General features: G+C 38.1%; 1 pseudogene; it reads left to right on the top strand.

The window, feature by feature from the left end:
- The first annotated feature begins 445 nt into the window (after nucleotides 1-445).
- On the top strand, nucleotides 446-2,202 carry LOC116875095 (annotated as a pseudogene).
- The last annotated feature ends 20,006 nt before the right edge of the window (nucleotides 2,203-22,208 follow it).

Below are 22,208 nucleotides of genomic sequence, written 5' to 3'. Positions count from 1 at the left end.
GCTCTTCTTGTAGAAGCAAACCTCATTTTACTGTGCTTCACTTTATTATTCTGCTTCTTTTGTGCTTTGCTGATATTGCATTTTTTGCAAATGGAAGGTTTGTGGCAATCCTGCATCTAGCAAGTCTATCAGCAACGTTTTCCCAACAGATATGCTCGCTTTGTGTCTCTGGGTCACACTTTAGTAATTCTCATACTATTTCAAACTTTTTCATTATTATTATATTTGCTATGTGTATCTGTGATCAGTGATCTTTGATATTACTATTGTAATTGTTTTGGGGCACCACAACTGTGCCATATAAGACATCAAACTTAATTGATAAATATTGTGTGTGCTATGACTATTCCACGACCAGCTGTTTCCCTATTTTTCTCCCTCTCCTCGGGCCTTCTATTTCCTGAGATACAACAATATTGAAAGTAGGCCAATTAATAACTCAACAATGGCCTCTAAGTGTTTAAGTGAAAGGAGGAGTCACATGTTTCTTACTTTAAATCAGAAGCTAGAAATGATTAAGCTGAATGAGGAAGGCATGTCTAAAGCCAAAGCAGGCTGAAAGCTAGGCCTCTTGCATCAGCTAGCCAAGTTATAAATGCAAAAGAAAAGTTCTTGAAGGAAATTAAAAGTGCTACTTCAGTGAACACATGAATGATAAAGCAAAACAGTCTTATTGCTGATATGAAGAAAATTTTAGTGGTCTGGATAGAGCAAACCATCCACAGCATCCCCTTAAGCCAAAGCCTAATCCAGAGCAAGGCCCAAACCCTCTAACCCCCTTCAATTCTATGAGAGCTGAGAGAGGTAAGGAAGCTACAGGAGAAAAGTTGGAAGCTAGCACAGGTTGACTCATGGGGTTTAAGGAAAGAAGTCTTCTCCATAACATAAAAGTGCAAAGTGAAGCAGCAAGTGCTGATGGAGAAGCTGCAGCAAGCTACCCAGAAGATTTACCTAAGATAATTAAGGAAGGTAGCAACACTAAACAACAGATTTTCAATGTAGACTAAATAGCCTTATACTGGAAGAAGACGGACTTTTCATACCTAGAGAGGAGAAGTCAATGCTGGCTTCAATGCTTCATAGGACAACTTGACTCTCCTCTTAGGGCAATGCAGCTGATGTCTTGAAGTTGAAGCCAATGCTCATGTACCATTCTGAAAATCCTAAATCTACTAAATCTACTCTGCCAGTGATCTAGAAATGGAGCAACAAAGCCTGGATGACAGTACATCTGTTTATAACATGTTTTACTAAATATTTTAAGCCTACTGTTGAGAACTACTGCTCCGAAGAAAAGATTCCTTTCAAAATATTACTGCTCGTTGACAATGAACCTAGAGCTCTGGTAGAGATGTACCACAAGATCCATGTTGTTTTCATCTCTGCTAACACAACCTCCATTCTGCAGCCCAGGAATCAAGGATTCATTTTGACTTTTAAGTCTTATTATTTAAGAAATACATTTCTTAAGGCTATAGCTGCCATAGATAGTGATTCTTCTGCTGGATCTGGGCAAAGTCAACCCTTCTGGAAAGGATTCGCCATTTTAGATGCTGTTAAGAACATTTGGGATTCACAAGAAGTGGTCAAAATATCAACATTAACAGGAAATGAATAAGTTGATTCTAACCCTCATGGATGACTTGGAAGGGTCCAACACTTCACTGGCTGCAGTAACTGCAGAGGTGGTAGAAGCAGCAAAGGAACTAGAATTAGGAGCGGAGCCTGAAGATGTGACTGAACAGTGGCATTCTCATGATCAAAGATTCATGGGTGAGGAGTTGCTTCTTAGGAATGAGCAAAGAAAGTGGTTTCTTGAGATGAATCTACTCCTAGCGAAGATGCTGCAAAGACTGTTGAAATGAAAACAGAGGATTTAGAATATCACATACACTTAGTTAATAAAGCAGCAACAGGGTTTGAGAAGATTGACTCCAATTCAGAAAGAAGTTCTGCTGTGGGTAAATGTTATCAAACAACATCACATGCGGGAGGAGAAAAAAAAAAAATGTTGGTGAAAGGAATAATCAATTGACATGAAAAATGTCATTGTTGCTTTATCTTAAGAAATTGTCACAGCCACCCCAACCTTCAGCAACCACCATCCTCATCAGTGAGTAGCCATCAACACTGAGGCAAACACCCTCACAAAAAGATCGTGACTCCCTAAAGGCTTCGATGATGATTAGCATTTTTAAGTAATAAAGTACTGTTTAGTTAAGGTATGTACATTGTTGTTTTAGACATAATGCTACTGTACTCTTAATAAACTACAGTATAATGTAAACATAACTTTTATATGCACTAGGAAACCAAAAATCTCATTTGACTCACTTGATTGTGATATTCACTTTATTGCAGTAATCTGGAACTAAATCTGTAAAATCTTGGAGGTATGCCTATAATTTTCCTTCCCACAACTCAAAGCCATTTCATGAGGTGTGGTGTGTGTGTATCCCCAGAAAACACAACACAAGAAGGTATGAGGTGCTATGTTCTTTGCTGGACTGGTAAGGGACTAACAATTTTTATGAAGTTGCAATTAACCATGCCAATAACAAACATGACTTTTTTATTTCATTAATCTGTGACTACAGGAAACATTCATTAAACAAATGCTTCTTGAGCACCTACTGTATGGGAACGAGTGTTAAAAAAGACTGTAATGACCATTTATCAACCACTTATTATGTGCCAGGCACTGGGTTAAGTGCATTCCATATATAATCTTTTCATTTTTCACAACACTATGAGACAGGAAATATAATCCTCTTTTCTCATATGGGAAATTTTTGGCTTAAAAACATCAATAGCCTAAAGTCAAACAGTTGGTAACGGGATAGGGAGAGAATTAAAACTATATCTATGTGATACAAAATCTGTGTTAATAACTCAAACTCCGTAACTCTTCCTTCAAACTTGCATAATCTTTAGCTCACTGTACCTTCTACCAATTAATTGCTCAGGAGTTAAATTTTCCATCTGACTTAGTCCATTGTTGCAGGTTATAATTTACTTTAAGAGATATTTTTTCTGTATCATCATTTTAATTTTACACTTAACCTGCCCAATGCAGTAGAAAGGACATAGAGAGATAATTTTTTTAAAAGACTGACAGATTTCAAAGTGTATTCTTAAAACCCAGGATTTTAAAATCCTGCAATTGTAACAATGGTCTGAAATCAATAGGAAACTTTTATCTGCATCTATGCTTCACCAGAAAAAAAAATCCTGAACTTTTTTCAATTTTTAGTATTCAAGTAAAACTTCTGCCAAGCATTACTGGGAAAGCAAAGGAACTGCAGCTTAGCTAGATGTCTATCTCTCAGTGGGGAATGCACACATGTACAGAGGAATGGAGCTGTCTGCACATGCACACATTCACATACACGTACACACATGTACACACACTCTGCGCTTGGCTTCTCATCCCCTCACTCTGCTTTCTCTGCTGCAAGATCCTCTGCCTCCTGCTTTTTAATCCAGGGAAAGCTGTCTAAATGACCTCCTCACAGTACAACACTGCCAAAGTTAACCAATAGATTCTAATACTCCCCAGCAGTCAGTGACACTGAGTCTCCTTTTCCTTCTCAGACATCCTCTACACGATCATTTGTAAGCATTTTCCACAGTACTCCCTACTAGGTAGAGATTGAGTTCCTGAAATTGATCAGCAGATAGTCAATCCTTAGAGCTGTGGTTATTAACTGTGTCTCCCCTTTGTTCAAGTCATAGCAGGATAATATTTTCAAAATGGAAAAGATTTTGCCCAACCCCCTTATTTCACAGATGAAGAAACTATGGCTCATTAAAGCCTAGAGAGGTAAAGTGCTAGGAATAGTCAAGCCTGCACAGTGAAGCTGTTGGAGTTAGAATCCTGTAATGCAGGCAGAGCTGATATATACAGCAGTCCACTCCTGCACACACAGTGTAGTGCCTGTGGCATACCACCCACAAAGACGGAAATGCCATCTCAAGTATTGCTACTAGGTCTGTAGCCTGACTCTTAAGCATTAGCTCTTTCATCAGACAACCAACTGGCAGCTACTTGAGCAAATGAATTCTGTGTCTCATTTTGTAAAATGATTTTATCCTTCCTTTATTATTCTATGATGGATATTCTTTCACATTCATATTACTCTGGCATGATACACTCATGCTGTTTTATGGTAAAAAAAAAAAAACCTACTTTAGAGGAGACTATTATTATACAATCTTGATATAACCAGTGTCACCTCATATAATGAATGAGTTAATAAAGTGCACAAAATGATTGCTCCTCTTCCCCATTTTCTGTATATCATAGTTGAGGCTGCTACAAATACATGTAATACAATAATTATTATTGTGTTCTATTGTCAAAATATACTGAAGGCTTAACAACTACTGATGAGCAAATCTCAATGGGGTTGGAGTTGCAGACTCTTTAGACAAAACAACAACAACAACAAAACACTCAGTAAAGTAGACTTCTCATAAAATCCTTAGGGTTCCTTAGTCTCCACTGAGAGAAAAATTCTGTAATAACATTTTTCTTTCTATTTCTGGCATATACGATTAAAATCATTGCCTAGACTGAGTTATTAGCTTAAATTCTATTCTCTCCAAACCCTCACTGTTAAAACGTGTACTTCAATCAACAATCCTAATGCTGCTTTGTGTCTTTAATCTTTCAGGAGAATACTATTTTTTTTATATGCAGTATTTTTCTGACATATATCCTAGGTTTTAGGACCCATGTTTCACACCTGTAACAAAATTTTTCCTTCCATCTTTTAGTATTGTCATTCTTAATCCCAATGAAGGATGATTTATGTAATTTTTCACAGATGATTAATCCACATTCAAGTAGAAACAACATTTTCTTAACTAATTAGCATATACACAGCAGGAATGGGAAATCACCTTCTTAAAAGTTGAATCCAGGTAAGCCTGGATTTATTTTATCTAGTTCTTGGGTCAAATATCAAACAGCAATGTTGCCATGTATGCCTAATGTTGTAAAAATGCAACATCACAATACATTGTTAACAACAAAATCGGAGGTGCCTGGGCAGCTCAGTGGGTTAAGCCTCTGCCTTCACCTCAGGTCATGATCTCAGGGTCTTGGGATCAAGCTCTGCATCGGGCTCTCTGCTCAGCAGGGAGCCTGTTTCTCCCTCTCTCTCTCTGCCTGCCTCTCTGCCTACTTGTGATCTCTGTCTGTCAAATAAATAAACAAAATATTTTTAAAAAAATCAGAAAATATCATAAACTGGATATGTTGCCCAACTATTTTCTCTCATCTTTAGTATTCTTTCTAGGTCTTTCTCTTTAGTCTCTTTTCTGTGTTCCTTACCATTCCTTAACAAATATTTATGGTCCAGATACTCTGGCAGGCACTAGAAATACAAAGGTAAAGAAGTTAAAGCACACCTCCCATTTCTGTCATTTTTCAATATGTCATTCCTCAATGTCATTTCTCTCTCTCTCTCTCACTCACACACACACACACACACACACACACAGTCTCATAAACACACAAACACGCACATATAATTCTCTCAAACTCAGCTCAGGTCTGTTTCTCTCTAAAAAAGTAACTGCCATAATTGTTCCAAGGGAACGCAGCCACACACCCTGGGAATTCAGCACATTCCCTGCTGACTAAATCTGAAGAGATACTTTGTGGTCTGGCTGTAATTCCTGGTTAAGACCCTGCCTTAGAAGTCCCTCTGAAGCACAAAGGACTTCAATTCTTGCCTTGCCAAGCCATCTAGATAAATTCACCCTCCAGCACTACTTTCAGCACCCCTCAAAGGAATGGCATAGAAAACTATGTGCTGTTCTACTCTACCCTCCATGGGAGGGAAATTTTGAGGTAGCCAAGCCCTATCTTTGCCTACACAAACAAAATTCTGACTGTTCTATTGTTCTCACATGCCTGTATGTCTTTCCAGATTTCCAAACAAGACCCTTCTACTTCAGATTTTTCTCTCAATACTGCTAAGTTTTCTCCCTTGCTGTTGTCTTCCCATCCCCGTCTCTGAAGTCCTGGATCCCTGAAGGACCTAAGCATGTTCCATCTCCAGTCTCATTCCCACAAAATCCCTCCCTTGCTCAAGGCTCTCTCAGCCTTAGGAACTCTCCATTCTCATAGGCAGTGAAAACTCCTTTTATACCATTATCTTGAGTTGTAGACATCTAAAGCTTAAAATAAATCCTATGCTCAGACTTGCTCCAATCTGGACTCATTACTCTCTAGGCCTCCTGTTCAGAGGGGCTTTCACTTCATGATTCTCCTGTATTGGATTTTCCTGTTTTCTAAATCCTATGACATTTTTTCTTTTAATTTTTCTATCACTGTGCTGAAACAGCTTTTAGTATATTTCTTAGAGAATTTGTTTCTGAGAATTTGCAGGTTTGAAAATGTCTTTATTCCAACTCTCATACCTGATTGTTTATTTCTTTTTATATAGGATGAAAATTCTTTCCCTTCTATACATGAAATGAATCACTCCATTATTTTCTAGCTTAAAGTGCTGCTAATGAGAAACCAAGTAATATTCTCCTTTACCCTTCACATTACTTATCATTGCTGTTTCTCTGTGTGAGTTTCTAAGTTCTTTTCTTTATCTCTGGGTGTGGCAGAGGCTGTAGTTGCTCCTTAATTAACTTCAGTCTCTGTTCTTCCTTCAGTAGTTTGAGCTCTAAGATTTAACCGGGCACAGGGCAGCCCAAACTAAGGACTGTCATTCCCAGCTTCCCTTGTGGGCGGGATGACCATGTGACCAACTCTGGGCCAACCAGATATGAGCAGAAATTATATACAGCTTCTAGAGTGGGCCCCGAAAAAAAAAAAAAAAAAAAAAAAAAAAAAAAAAAAAAAACGGACAAATGGCCTCACTTTCCCTTTCTCTTCTTCCTGCCAGCTATAAACAGATGTGACAATGAGAGCTAAAGCAGCCATCAAACCAAGAGAAAACCACATTTTAAGGATGGCAAGAGCAAAAGATGAAAGCAGCTTGGGTTCGCAATACCATGAAGCAGCTTGTGCTTTGACTAATATTTGAGTGACAAATTTCCATCTTATTTCAGTCACTATTGTTTTAGCCTTTTCAGCAAAAGAAACACTGTATGATAAGTAATATCTTTTTCCTCATAAATTCATTCATGGTCATTGTTAGGAGCACGTGGTAGTCTCTTTGAACATGGAGACCTTTCTTTAACAATAGTGAAATCTACCTTTGTATAATTTCTTTGATAATTTCCTCCCCTCTATTTTTTGTTTCTCTCTGGAACTAATGGTTGGGTCTCTAAAATTGGTCTTATAATGTTCTTAGTTATTTCCACCCCCCACACCCCATTTTCCATTTATCTTTTTATTCTAATTGCAGGGAGATAGACTCAACTGTCTACTGAATTTTTATTTTGAATGTTATACATCCAAAGCATCTTTCTTTTTATTGCTTCTTTATTTTTAGAATCCTATTTTGCTTCATAGATACAGTATCTTTGGTTTTTGTTCTAAGAATATTATGACAGAGCCTTTTTTCAAGTATTTTCTGCTTCCTTTATGGTTCTGCTTCCTAAGAGTTCCATTTTACAGATTATTTTGTTTTTTTCTCTTTCATGGCAGAGACTTTCCTCCATTAACTGTAGACCTTCCTTGTCCATTTTTATATGTTTAAGAGTCAGATATTTAAAACACTCAGGAGAAGTTCTATGTGTTAGGGTGGGTCTTGTTAAGTGTTGAACCTTGAGTGACAAGCTACATTTTTTTGTGAAGATCCCACCAATGTCAAGATTTAAAGATTACTATTTATTCTTTTAGAGCTGTTCTGCTTTTTCAGAGAAAAGTTCTCCAGGCTTTTACCTGGATATAGGAGTGGAAGGAGGTTGTCCTTCTGGCTCTCTGCATTCTAATAGATGAGAGAATGAGAGAGAAAATAAGAAAGGGAGAGAGTGTGCAAGTGCAGGAAAGCAGAGTCCCAAGCTGGCTACCCCACCGTTTAATATGCAAATGCCAATCTTTCATCCTATTTTCATCACTTAAACTGACCCTACCCCCAACTGGGTCTGCAGTACCTAAAATCAGACATGCTAGTCCAATTTCAAAAGAAGTTGAACCTCTAGTCATGAGTGAAAGTTACAGATTAGCCTGGAGATGTGGGGTGGGGTAGGAGACAGGGGTGTAGACAGTAAGAATCAGGGTTATTGAGGGGCTCATGTTGGGAAGGTGACCCAGGGAGCCTATCTGTTCCATATGCAGACCCTTTATGTTCATTGCCATGCCTCTTTCATGTCTTCTGAGGTGACCGGTGCCTCCTTTCTGGAGTTCTGCAGAAGAAATTTAATCCCCTTTCTGCAGTATCCTCTGTTGCACCTTGGCCTAAATCAGATTCAGTCCTCAATCCTCTCTCTCCCAAAATTCATTGTCTACTATTGCCTTCTCTTCTGTTACTTTTCTCATGTGTATGTGTGCTTTATTTTTTCTTTTTTAATAATTCCTTTACTGGTGCTAGGCTTTTGAGTGAGAACTTAGAAAAATGTGTATTTAATCATCCAGATGACCTGGCACACATTTAAGCTTTCTTGGAGCATAACATGTTGCATCTATGATATCTTGGTGTGTTTCAAATGGCAAATTCCCCAGATTATTGTGATAATTGCTTCCTAGTGTCAAATACAGTCCTTTACCTAGTCTCAATACATAATTTAAAAATATAAATAGGTGATTCAGGTTTTTTTTTCTCATTTTAGCCAATTTTTCTAGAAAGTACATATATAATATAAATTCTAGTACATAAACAGCATAAATTCTATTTATAGAACAAGCTACAGATATTTACTTAAAAAGAAAACAGGCTTCTTTCCTCCACGAAAACATTTCACATGCATGACTTTGTTTGCAAAATCACTTACAAGTGAAGCTAATGCTGGCCAAAGAATCACACTAAGACTGACCCCAGAAAACTTATTTCCCTGGAAAACTTCCTGTTAAATTAGCCCTGTTCCTCCAGGTCAAGCCCTTTGGGTAATGGGACAAAGTCATTAGTAGCTACTGTTTCAAAGGGTCCCTAAGATATAAATAAGTGTACTGGAGCCTTCCCGACAAGGCATGCCTGGTCTTTCAGTTATACTGTGATCCTGAACCTCAAGTCACTACCCAGTCAAAGAAGTTGACAGAAACGTGTCTGCATCTCTGGAATGCCTGCTACAATGAAAATCTCGTATCATCTTTTGAAGGACAGACCCTGTCTTTGCTGAGTGTCATTACAGGAAATTTACATTCTCTGGTGAATAGAAATTAGTCCAAGGAAATGACATCTTGGGTTGAATAGTTACATCGTGTTGGAAAGCTACTGACATTTAATTTCTGTTACTGTTCAAACCCTACAAACTTTGTATTATAAGCCACTGAAAACTTCTACCTCATTTGATGCATTGCCATAATTCAGAAAAATCTGATTTTGGGACTTTTCTGAGGTGTTCTGTTGTTTTTGTTTGTTTGGTTGGTTGGTTTGGTTTTTTTTTTTTTTTTTTTTTTTAAATCCCTTTACATGCTCTATGTTCCCTTTTGCTCACTCATTGGATATTATTTTACCTATCATTCTTCTTTCAATTATTCAATTATATTCATTTTAATTGTACATATCCTGAATGCCATTCCAGGTCACACACTCAGCTGGTTTTCATCAGAATGTGGAGTTATGCTAATTTGCCTGTCCCTACCCTTTCCGTTCCAGAAATCATGACTTTCTCTGCTCCTCTCCTCTAACTTTCCTCCCTCAAACTGCCTTCTGACTCCCTTGGAGTTCAGTCAGCTTTTCATTCCAGTTGGAAAAATGTCAGGATTATTACTCAGATACTTGGTTGAAAACTTCACTCCTGAGAAAGATTTTTTTTTTTCCCCTCTCAACATTGTGACAGGAAATATAACACTGAGACTGTCCAAGGCGGGAACAACATAGGAACTAGGCCCAGTGCCACAACTGTTATGTCACAACTTCTGATGAAGCTCAGCCTTCCACAATTCAGGCACTTTTGTAGCATAAACAGATTCCGGAGTCTATCCCAGCCCTGAAAATCATTTATGGTCTACTTAGTTTGCCCTGATGAATGCCAACGCCCTAGTCTTCGATTCTTCCTTAAAAGAGTTCTAGATGACAAAAACACACCATTGCATGTCTGTAAACCCCAGGAATGTTAGATTCCAAATATGTACATCGAATATGACAAGTTCTCCAGGTTGGCCGATGAGACTAATGAGATGAAAATAGCAGACAAAGGGATTAAGCACAAGGGGAGATAGGTTTTTTATTTTAGCTCATTAAAGTCCCATGCCACTGTCCTGTTACCAAATTATGAGTAGGTTATCAGACATGGCAGGATTCATTTTAAAGCTCCCACACTCTAGATTCAGATATGTCTGAATTTGTTTCCCAACTCTGCCTCTGAGGAATGTGTGACATCGAATGAGTTATTTAACCTCTCGAAATGGCCATCTCTTCTTCTGCAAGTCCTAATAGTAATAGGTACTTGGAAGCTGATATTCAGAAGTCACTGAAAAAAATAAGCATTAATGACAAAATATGCAAAGCAGATAGCCTGATGCAACATAAGTACCCAACAGGTACTTATGGCATTAACATCATAAACATAGCATTGTTGTCTCTCTTTGAGAGGTTGCCAAAAATCATACTAAGTGTCATAGAAAATAAAACAAAACAAAATCACCAAGTCAGGCCTTATAAGAGAAAATACTGTATGCTGACACTGACCTATAGCCTTACTTGTACCACTACAACCATTTTTATTCTTTAAAATGTTACATAATAAGGATGCGCATACTGAGCAGAAGCGAAATACGTTTGAAGATTTTTTAAAAAGAAACACAGCAGCTTTTATAGGAGTTAGGGACTACTAATTCTGCCACCTGTCAGAATTAAATTTCTCACCCCCTCATGTTTAATCCTGGTTATGGTAAAGATACACAAATCAAAACTTGACAATATCTGAATTTCAGACATAAATGTTAATCAGTACATCCTCATTCCAATTAGGTTCTTCGTTCTTCACTGACTATCCCATATTCTAGTCAATGTGTCAACTTTTTAGTTAGGCGGTATTTCTGATGCTCTGGAGATGATAGATAGATAGGTAGATGGATAGATAAATAGGTACATAGTATAATAAAGATTTCATATTATTAAACATATAATTCAAATACCAGTTTCAGAAAATTTAATGAGTCCAGCTAATCTGCTTTTCAGACTTCTTTAGGACTGAAGAAGTGGTTATTACTCATAATGTGTGTAAAAATATCCTGGCATGCTTGTTAAAAATATGTTTTCTGGCCTGACCCCAGAAATTTTGATTCGATATATCTGGGATAGGGCCAAGAAGGGGCATTTTAATAGATGTCCCAGGTGATCCTCATGGGAGTATGTCTAAAAGCTCACTTGGAGAAACACAGGACTAAAGGCACAATTGATAATACTGTGCTTCCATTTCACATGACATTCTCAATAGCATTACAAAAATCATTGTAGATTCCTTTAAATATCACATCTTCTCCCTACATACTCTTTTACAGCTGAAAAATTGTGCTCTTACACATACACAAATATGCCTACTTTTCCCCATTTTAATAGCAAGCTTGCTCAATCTTACTCCAATATTCCAGAAAACAGATATTAAGAAAATAAAACTCATAAAAATACTGAAGCTAGAGACTAGACAAGTCAAGGTATGTTTTGTTTTGTTTTGTCTTTTACACAGGTATTTATTTTTCTAAAGGATATACTCTGGATTTATTTGAATACTAAGTTCTCAGACACGTAAGTGTGTATCACTTAATACTACTTGCTATAGAGTCTGTTGGGACAGACATAATTAAAATTAGAGTGGCAAGGCCACAACCAATTAAATATCAATCAGAAATGAAAATAAAGCAGCTCTGAAATTAGAATGTAAATTCAATGTAAATATATTCATCCATTCTTTTTATTAGCTACTATTTATTAAGCACCCACTATATGCCAAGAGATCATGTTTCAATTTATTTTAAAAAGACCTCTATTGTATAAAGCAAAATATATCCACATGGGATAACAGAGTGACATTTACAGGCTCTTTGGGGTATATTTAAATGTATGTCTGATCTTCAAGAGCAGGTCTTTGAACACAAAAAAAGCGATGGTGCTGAATTAAAATAATCACAAAAATTATCACTAAAACCTTCACAAAGTCTGCCCATCAATTTTTCCCAACCTTCCACAATCTTATTTTTAACTTCCAAAGCATGTAGCCCATAGCGTTAGTTCATGTTACTTATTTTTAAGCTGACTAAATTCAGTTTTATAATAAGTCTCCATAAAGGGACAGGCTACATGTCCTTGACATTCTTCAATATTCCTCAACAACACTCAAAAAAACAGGAGTCATCTTTAAAACGAAATTAATAGTATTTTTTAAAAAACACTGCTGAGATATCTGGGGAGGAAGAATATTTGAAATTGTATTGTTTAATGGCTGTCTGCAGAGTATTACTACATGTGTGGCCCTGGATAAGACATAGAACTTCTCTGAACAATGTCTTCACGTGTTAAACAGGACAAATAACATCTCATTGCAGGACTGGTGTGTAAGAATTCACAGAGGTAATGTATGTAAAAAAGCAAGTATAGAGTCCGGCAAGAGTAAGTGATCAATAACTAGAAGTTGGGTGATGAGATAATGAGGCTGATGTTACTGCTGAATTGGTCTCTAATTGTTTCCTGTGTGTATATTTTATCTCTTCTACTAGACTGTAAATTATTTGAGAGCAGGAATGATGTCACCTTTTTTTAATCTCCAGCAATTTGGTATAGTATTAAGTAAATAATATCCACTGTATGGATTCATGTAATTGAATTCATATCAATTGACAGGAGTGTAATTGTTTTTCTCTTACTAAAAGTGTGAGCCATATCTTACCTAAGAACACAACTTGAAGTGTCTCAAGTTTTGGAAAAAATGTCTCCTGAAGAAAGCTAAGCACTACAATCATAGTAATAATAGCAAATTGCGTTTTGGTGCTCTCTATGAGCCAAATGCTCTTCAAAGCACTTTGCATATATTAACTCATGTAATCCTTTCACCAATCCTACAAGGAAAGTACCATTATTATCCCTGTTCAATGAGTGACGAACTGGGAATGCAAGAGGTTAAATGACTTCCCAAGGTCACACAGCTAGCAGTGATGGAAGCAGGATATGGAAACCAGAGTGCTGGGCGCCAAGTCTGCACTTAACTGTTATTCTGTACTTCAGCTATGCTAGATTAAGGGGGTGGGAAGAGAAAGACTTTTGGTCTTAAGTACAGGAAAAAACAGATTTAAATCTAATAAAATGGATTGTTGACCCTTATGTTCATCACTTCCTTTTTAAATCTCAGGACAGTGAAATGACTGTGAGGGTGTTCACTTCCTCCCTGAGGAACAACTTTGTGCAGAAAAGTACCTTAATTAATACTCATCATGCGGTTCAGGCAAAGAGACACATATATGTCATTATGGAAGAAAGCATTTTGTTGCATTTGGAACCACCCGAAAATTAGTGATGTCAAATTTAGCAGCAAGTTCCAAACTTAGTGAGCTTGGAGTTCCCTTGCCTCTAGCAACAACCACGTTCTAGTCTGCTACAGAGTTTGGGGGTGGTGGAGAGCTCTTAGTTTATTGTTGTTGTTGTTTTATCTTCTTTCCCTACAGTTTTTATAGACATGGGAACAGAACTTCTCTCAAATATCAATATATTTCCAACTCCTCAAAATCTTCAAACGATTTGGAAAGAGAAGGTTAACTATTTACTTAATAGTGATCTTAATACCAGTTTTATTAGGGCCCAGCAAACTTTTTCTATAAAGGGTCAGACAGTAAATGGTTTAGGCTCTGCTGGCGAGACAGTCTCTGTTAGAGCTACTCAAGTCTACTTTTAAAGTGTGGAAGTGTGAAAGCTGCCACAGACAATATGTAAGTTAATAGGTGAGGCTGTGTTCCAATAAAATTTTATTTACAAAGGCAGCAGATGGGCTTTGAATCCCAGGCTATGGATCCCAGGCTATAAACCTAGGATCCCAAACCATAGCCTGGGATCCTAGGTTTAGAGTAGCCCACGATCTTACAAGTCTAATTGTTTTTGAATTATTGCAATTTGCCTGCCACTTTATCCCAACCTAAATTATCTTATTCAATTCTCCCAGGAACCCTTAAGAGATGGAAAAAAAAAAGGGGGGGTGTTGGAAAGATCAAGTGGACAAAAATTAAACATGTAGTAACTTACAGAGAAATTACAAAGCAAAAAATAAATAAATTTAAAAAATCAAACCCAAATGGTTTCTTTACAAGCTTTCATTCTGCATCTTACTCTGCCAGATACACAAGACCAAAGCTCTTATGGAAACTTTAAAATAATACATTCAAATACTTTCCATTTAAATGGGTTGTAATCAGAGATAATTGGTTTCAAAAACAGTAACTTTAAGAGAATGGAAGACTGAATTATTGACCAAAATACTTAGAATACAGAGCACTGAGCTGGCCTTTGACCAATCTTGTCATAAGAATAGAAAAGAAGGCTAGAGAATGCATGCCCATCTGATACTTCAAAACAGTAAGGATATAATTAATAGCTAGACTGGGTATAAAGTCCTTATAAAAACTGTTCCATCAGTTTAATATTTAATCTGTGTTTTAGCATTATGAAATTAAATCCTAACTACTATGGTTATAAGAGAACTCTCTTAGGACATTCTGACTTCTTAAGCCCCAGCATTATATATTGCTAATCTCAAGGTTACGATGTATGTTTTACTTGTTTGTTGTAGGAAAGTATATTTATTCTTTATACAGTTGATAGATGATATTAAGTTTAATTTATTCATAGACTTTCTACTATTTAATCATCTATGACTATGAAGAAAAATGCCTTCTTTCTCTTACATCGTTGTGCAAATAAAAATTATAATTGTAACAGAATCTTTTTAAAAATAATACAGAACCTTACCATTTTCTCATACTCTCCCTACTAATTTCTCTTATTACAATACTTGTTGATCTGTATTGAGAATATCCAGGGTTGGTCACCCTTGAAAGATCTGCTTTGAAAATTCCGACTTGCAACATTTTTTTTTTTTTTAATGGTGGGTGGAATGCAACCATATCCTGAAAACTTCACCTAGATACCTGTCTGTGGAAAGGATAATATTCCCTAAGGGGTAGAGTTTTTTTTAATTGGTCTTTTAACTAAAAACGTTATAAAGGGAAATTTTGCAGTGTCATATCCAATCGTAATTAGAAACCATGGCTTGAATTTTCTAGTTGGAACATCATACAACATTTTCAGAATAGTGAATTGACCACAGTTTTATTATTCTTCAAAAAAAAAAAAACTATTAGAAAATGTTCAATCAACTTGATGAAAAAGGAAATGCATAATAGGTCATTAAGCAGAAAAACGAATAAAAGGAAATGGGTTGTTTTTAATTAACACAGTGGTGCTATGCAAAGTGGCCATCATTAGAAAGGATGGAAATGGTGTCATACTTGGTGTGAAAGCCTTGTAATTTGGACCCAAATTAGCCTAGGAACAAGACGGAGAGGAGGCAGATACTACTCTTCTGTTGGTAGAAATCCTGTATCCCATTAAGTTGCTGATGCTCTGGCATCAGTCTTCAACAGTCCTAAATTGAACCTCTAATGATAACTGTACTTTAAAATGTAACTCCAAGGGCACCTGGATGGCTCAGTGGGTTGAAGCCTCTGCCTTCAGCTCCGGTCATGATCTCAGGGTTGTGGGATCGAGCCCCATATCAGTCTCTCTGCTCGGTGGGGAGCCTGCTTCCTCCTCTCTTCTCTCTGCCTGCCTCTCTGTCTACTTGTGATCTCTGTCTGTCAAATAAATAAAATAAATCTTTAAAACGTAACTCCAACCCAATCAACACTTAAAAATAACTCCAGGGGCACCTGGATGGCTTAGTTGGTTGAGTGTCCGGCTCTTGATTTTGGCTCAGGTCATGAACTCGGGGTCCTGAGATTGAGCCCCACATTGGGCTCCTTGCTCAGCAGGGAGTCTGCTTCCTCTCTCCCTCTTCCTGCAGGTGTTGTCTGTCTGTCTGTCTGTCTCTTTCTCTCGTGAATGCACTCTCTCTCTCTCAAAAATAAATAAATAAATCTTAAAAAAAAAAAACCAACCAAACTCTATTAGTCAGGATACTCCAGAAAAATGGAATCAATAGGGTGTGTGTGTGTGTGTGTGTGTGTGTGTATGTGTGTAAAAACATATATGGAAATTACATACTGGCTCAGTTGATTATGGAGGTTGGCAAGTCCAAAGTCTATAGTGTGGGCCAGTAGGCTGGAGACCCAGGAAAGCCAGTGGTGCAGTTCTAGTCCAAAGCTGGACAGGCATAAACCTAGGAGAGCCAATGTTCCAGGTCATCTCAAGGCTGTCTGGTGGAGAATTTTCTTTTGGTCAGGGAGGCCAGTCCCTTGTTCTACTCAGGCTATTAACTGATTGAATGACTGCCATCCACATTATGGAGGGCAATTTGCTTTATCCAAAGTTCACTGATTAAAATGTTAATATGATACAAAAACACCCTCCAAGTTGACACATAAAATTAACTATCACACCAAAGATACCAAACTTGAAGGCAGGAATGTAGTAGATATAGAATTAGCTGCAGATCCCAGAGATAAAATATACTAGCTGTCTGACCTTAGGCAAAGCACCTACTCTCTCTAAAATTCAGTTTCCTCATTAGTGCCAACTTCAGAGAATGGCTGTGAAAATTAAAGGAGAAAATAAGGATAAATGCACTTAAACAGGTCCTTGCTACTAACAGGGCTTTTTAAATATAATTTAAAATTACTATTATCAGAATTACTGAAGGAATCCTAACTGACAGAAGTGCCCACAGTACCCATTAAGTAAATAAAGCATTTCGAGTACTGACACTGACTGATCATCTTTACATTTAAATACATTGCCTATGCCTTGGAGGGAGGAGGAAACATGGAACTAGGAAGAAGAAGTAGTAATACATTTTTTTTCTAGACAGATGTAATATGAATTTGCACACCGAGATATGCTATAGCTCACCTGAAACACTGCATTCAACTAAACACCATCATAACAAAATTAAAAGAAGTCAAGGGGAGAGAAGGCAGAATGCCTGTGAGGATAGGTTACTGTAGGAGAACAATGTTCAAAGCCCTCAGTCTAGAAAGGTGATGGCTTTGGTGGGAAACTCAATCAAAGTTTACAAAATCAAGAAAACTACAGAGGCACCTGTCTGAGTGGCTTAGTCAGTTGAGTGTCTGACTCTTGATTTCAGCTCAGGTCATGACCTCAGGGTCCGAGGATGGAGCCCCACGTCAGGCTCCACGATCAGTGAGGAGTCTGCTTGAGATTCTCTCCCTCTGCCTCTACCCCTGCTTGCACACATGCTGTCTCTCTCTAAAATAAATAAATAAACGTTTTAAAAAATCAAGAAAACTAGACAAGAAATTAAGAAAATCAAGACAAAGGCAAACAAGTCCACATCTAGAAGCTGTACAAGGATGATATAAGGACAATTCATTATGTATACACTCCATATGTAATACATCAGCAAACCTTGTTGGCCCATGGCCTTTCCAGTATTCTCCAAACCCAGCTACTTTTCACCACCTCCACAGTTGACATTCTTGTCTAAGCCATGGTTCTCTCTAACCTGAGTTATGTCAGTAGCCTAATTCATCATTCCACTGCCAATGTTGCCTCCTTACAGGGTTTTCTCAACAGGGTAAATGAACTGTTTAAAACCAGTCTTTTCTTAAAACCCCCAAATGATATCCCATCCCAAAGCAAACACCAAGGTTCTTTAATTGGCCAACACGATGCTGTCTAGTCAGGGCCCTGCGTATCCCCCCGCTTCGTCCACTGCATGCAGCCTCCTTGCTTTTCCTTGAAAATACCAGGCCTGCTCCTTCACCAGGGCCTTGGCATCTCCTCTTCCCTAGGCATGAGACTTTCTTCCCGTAGCTGTTACATGGCTTACTCCTCACCTTCCCTGGGGCTTCACTCAAATGCCATCTTTTCAATGAGGCCTTATGTGACCACCCAATTTAGAACCATCATCTCTTTCTCCCCAGACCCGAAATGCCACCCTCCCTCTTTTCCTTCCCCCTTGCCCTGTAGCTCACTTATCTCCACTTATTTTAATGTTTTTATTATGATGATCTTTCCTTTGAAATATAAACCCAAGGAGGGAAGAGATTTTTATCTGGTCTCCTCAGTGCCTGAAGCAATTACTCAACACAGAGCAGGTGCTTAATAAATGTTTGTTAAATAAATTAATGAATATCTTCTAGCCAAGGTATGGAGCTCTGGAAGAAAAAAAATACATAGGCAAACAACAACAACAGTGTTCATGTATTCTTGGATGATTAATCCTCAGAGGGTTTTACTTCAATGTCAGGGTTTCTGCTATGCAAAGCCACCATGGCCTCCAGGAAATCCTTCTCCTTTGTGTCACTCTAAGATACAAAACACAAAGCTAAATAGGCCGCGCCATTGATTCAGTACAGCATGTTCTATGTTCTACTCTGACATCTAATAGTACCAGCGTTCTCATAATACCACTTCTGCCCCATTCTTATCTACATTTTGAAAGGTGGCATTTAAAATGATAGGTCGCTTTGTATCTATTCTCCTCCCTCTCCAAAAAGTAATCATGGGATAAGCACTCAATAGTATGAAAACAAGCACCATGGTAAATGCTCAAATGGCAAGGGGGAACGCCAAGAGGTTTCAGATTTCCCGCAACACGCCTATAGGAAAAAGAGAGGTTTCATAATCCAAATCCATTCCTTTTTGAATGCCTGCTGCCTGTGTAAATACTGCATAGATAAATGACTCCTTGTCCAATGTATTTGTTCCCCCACAGTTGTTAACAGTTCTCAGAGCAGTTGCTGCCTCAATCAGTACTAGGGGCTCTTTCTCCACTTACCAGAGTCCTCACACCCTACTTTTGTCTCCCATCCAGATGGCCTTCATTACAGAGAGAAATTTTGCCAACAGGTGCCTCCTGTGCCTGGAAATGCCATCTGAAATCCAAGGAAGAGATAATCTTCTGTGTGTGTTAGTGATGTGTGTGGGTTTAATTGTATGCATGGTTTGAGAAGCCTATACTCTGTCGACATATTTCTTGACATTCATAGGTTTACTTCTTGCTCTTAGAAAAATCTATCCAAATCACAGGAAATGAAATCTCATAATCTTAATTTCACTATCGTAGGGCTAGATGTCACTTGAAGAAAGATAAACTCCTTCATAAGCCTGTACAAACCAGGTATTCCTACAGAACAGTTGAAATGGAAAGAATAGGTTATTATAGAAGTTCTTGAGTATTCATTAGCAACTTTAACCAAGATCATTCCCTCATGGACATCTTCTAAATTGCCAAGCAAAATCTTCCATTTCAAAATTAGTGTCTCCCTTCTCTTTCCAGAGTTCGGTTTTTTTTGGTAGTTCCATAGGATGGGGTTCGTTGGTCTCACTCTAAATCCAACTTCTAATTCGGTAGCTGAAGGACACTGCTTTCACCACGTGCAAAACAACTGTTTTACTATGGAAAAAAACAAACAGACACTCAGCTCATTGATCTTAGAAGAAATTACTGAGATGGTGGGGGGATCTGTCCTGACAAGAAATGATTTTAGGGCTTCAAATGATCCAAAATTCTTTCTGTGGCACACATTAGCAGTAATCAGAGAGCATTTCTATGGTTCAGTAGAAGTCAGCACTGAACTTCACAGAACTCTTTCAACCTTTCCTCTCTCACTGTGTAAATGTGAAAGTAACAATAAATCTTGTTGACAATTACTTCCACATCTATTGGCAGGAAGTCAGCAGCAGTTTGAAGAGTATTGTGAGCAATATGTGCAGTGGAGCCAACACCCATTAACTATCTCCCTAGTTTCTCCTGTGACTTATAGAACATGTTATTTTTCCCCAGCGAGCAACACTTCCAAATGTTGAATTAGTAATATTAGCACCAAATACCACTAATTTGTCAGCTAAGCTGTGTTTTTCCATAGCGCTTACAGTGGGGTCCGATTACCCCTTTGCAACAACAGCTGAGCAAAGAAGAAAATCTGAAGACATTTTATTTATATAATTTCGCCAGGCTTTACAAAAACACATTAAAACAGTCACAGAGGTGATTTAGTTACAGTTCAAAATACTCACCCAGACTACAAACAGAATCCTGACATTTCAACCTAAGCCTCCGATGAAGGTGGCATTTTGGCAGAACCATGATTATTTCTGAATTCCACAAACGAAGTTTTAATTCTTTATTTTTCAATGTAAAAAATCCTATGTTCATTCTGAATAGGGCAATTAGTTGTTCTTCCTTTGAAGCTGTCTTGGAGTTTTAGGAAGAACTACAGGTGGATAGCTGAGCGGGGAAAGGAAGGAGAAAGGTATCTTGAAAACCCCACAAGTGTTTCCATCTGACACCACTGCCCAGCACAGGAGGCCAAGGCAGGATGCGTGTTCCCAGCTGCGGTGTCAGCTGCTCTGCGCAGAAGGGGTGGAATGTGTACTAGCTTGCTTGTTTCTAAGAGCACAGATGCTGCCAAAGTTTCAAATTCGAAAGGGCTTTCAGCGTCAATTTGGAGTCCAGCATGGTTCATCAGAAACTGTACTCTGAACTTCATTTAATCAAAATATCCCACCTTAGTTGGGCAACAGATCTCCCTTACAGATCTCTGAAAGCTAAAAGGCATGCAATTCCCTACGTCCTCACAAATATCAGCCAAGGCAGCAAGCCCCAGGGACACAGAGCAAGGGGCTGGAAGAGTACTCAGCAACGCAGACTGCCCAGGGACTCCATGTGTCCTCAAACACCTTTCCCACATGGTTTTCCAGGGAAAAACCCATTACCTTAGAGAAATGAGTTTGTAAGGGTTTTTTTTTTTTTCCTTTAAATATTTTGTTTCCCTATAACTAATGAAAAAATACAATTAAGATGATTGTATAGCTTGTTGCCCAGATCAGAACATTTTTGAGAATGCTAACAGGTGCTAGTATGTATGCCAAGAGGATGGGTGTAAACCAATACCACCAGGGAAAACTGGAATTTGTGGACCCCCCCACCCCAAATAAATGCTGAGTTCTTTGGGGATGGGAAACATGCTCTTAGATGGTTGGGGATGGAAGGGAAGCTTAATTCTTTGCTCTTTGGCAGAGGACTGAGAAAAGGGATAGAGTGATCAAAATTTCTCCACACCTACAAGCACTCTCATCCAAAGTGTAGCACAATACCGGGTTAGTGATCATATCCAGTATGTATCTGTTCAGTCCTAATGTTTGCAGACATTAAAATTTATCATCCTGTGAGAAGAACCTTATGAGAGCACTTGCTACTTTGGACTCCCCAAATCCATTTCCTGGTCATGGAGCATATCTGCTCTGTAGCTTTGGGAAGAGATTTGAAATCTGTAGATTTGAGAAGTAGAATGAGAAAAACGCTACAAATACAGGCTTTGGGTCAGTGTCACACATCCTTACTCTCTACATGACTTTGCAAGTGACGTAACTTTTGTGAGTTTTCAGTTTACACTTCTGTAAAGTCGTGAAAGTACAGCAACCTTTCAGGGATCTTACAAAGATTAAATGAGATAACTATGTGCATTTAATTGTTGAGCACAGGGGCTAGTACTTGGAGTTCAATCGGTAAACAACAGTGGTTGCTAATAATAATGTTATTCTCATCATCAAGTGTCAAGATGAGTGGCCTCAAGTCTGTGCCGTTGCCTTGGATTTCTGTTGCCCAAAGTTAGCAGTCTTGGTCTTTTTGTCATTCTGTGGTTCAGTGTACACAAACTGTAGTTTCAACGTGGAAGACAGTAGTTCACAAAACAAAGACTGCCTTGGTGGAGAATTACTTGCTCTTTTGCTTGCCCTTTTACTGTTAAACACAGATTAACCGATCAACCATAAGGACTAGTCAGTTTCTTAACATTTACTTAATAGACTTACATCTTGGCAGCAGCGTTCCCCAACTTTTCAAGTTCCGACGTGCGTGCAGATACTTGCATGGTCACCTACTGGCATTTTTCCTTGTACAGTATTTCTTTGTGTAATTCCTTAGGAAGTGGCCCCGGAGAGTTTCAGATAATCCATCAGGCTGCATGT

The sequence above is a fragment of the Lontra canadensis genome, unplaced genomic scaffold, assembly GCF_010015895.1.
Source record: "Lontra canadensis isolate GAN:19392208 unplaced genomic scaffold, GSC_riverotter_1.0 scaffold40, whole genome shotgun sequence".
NCBI lineage: Eukaryota > Metazoa > Chordata > Mammalia > Carnivora > Mustelidae > Lontra > Lontra canadensis.
This window is presented reverse-complemented; position numbering and strand designations above follow the sequence as displayed.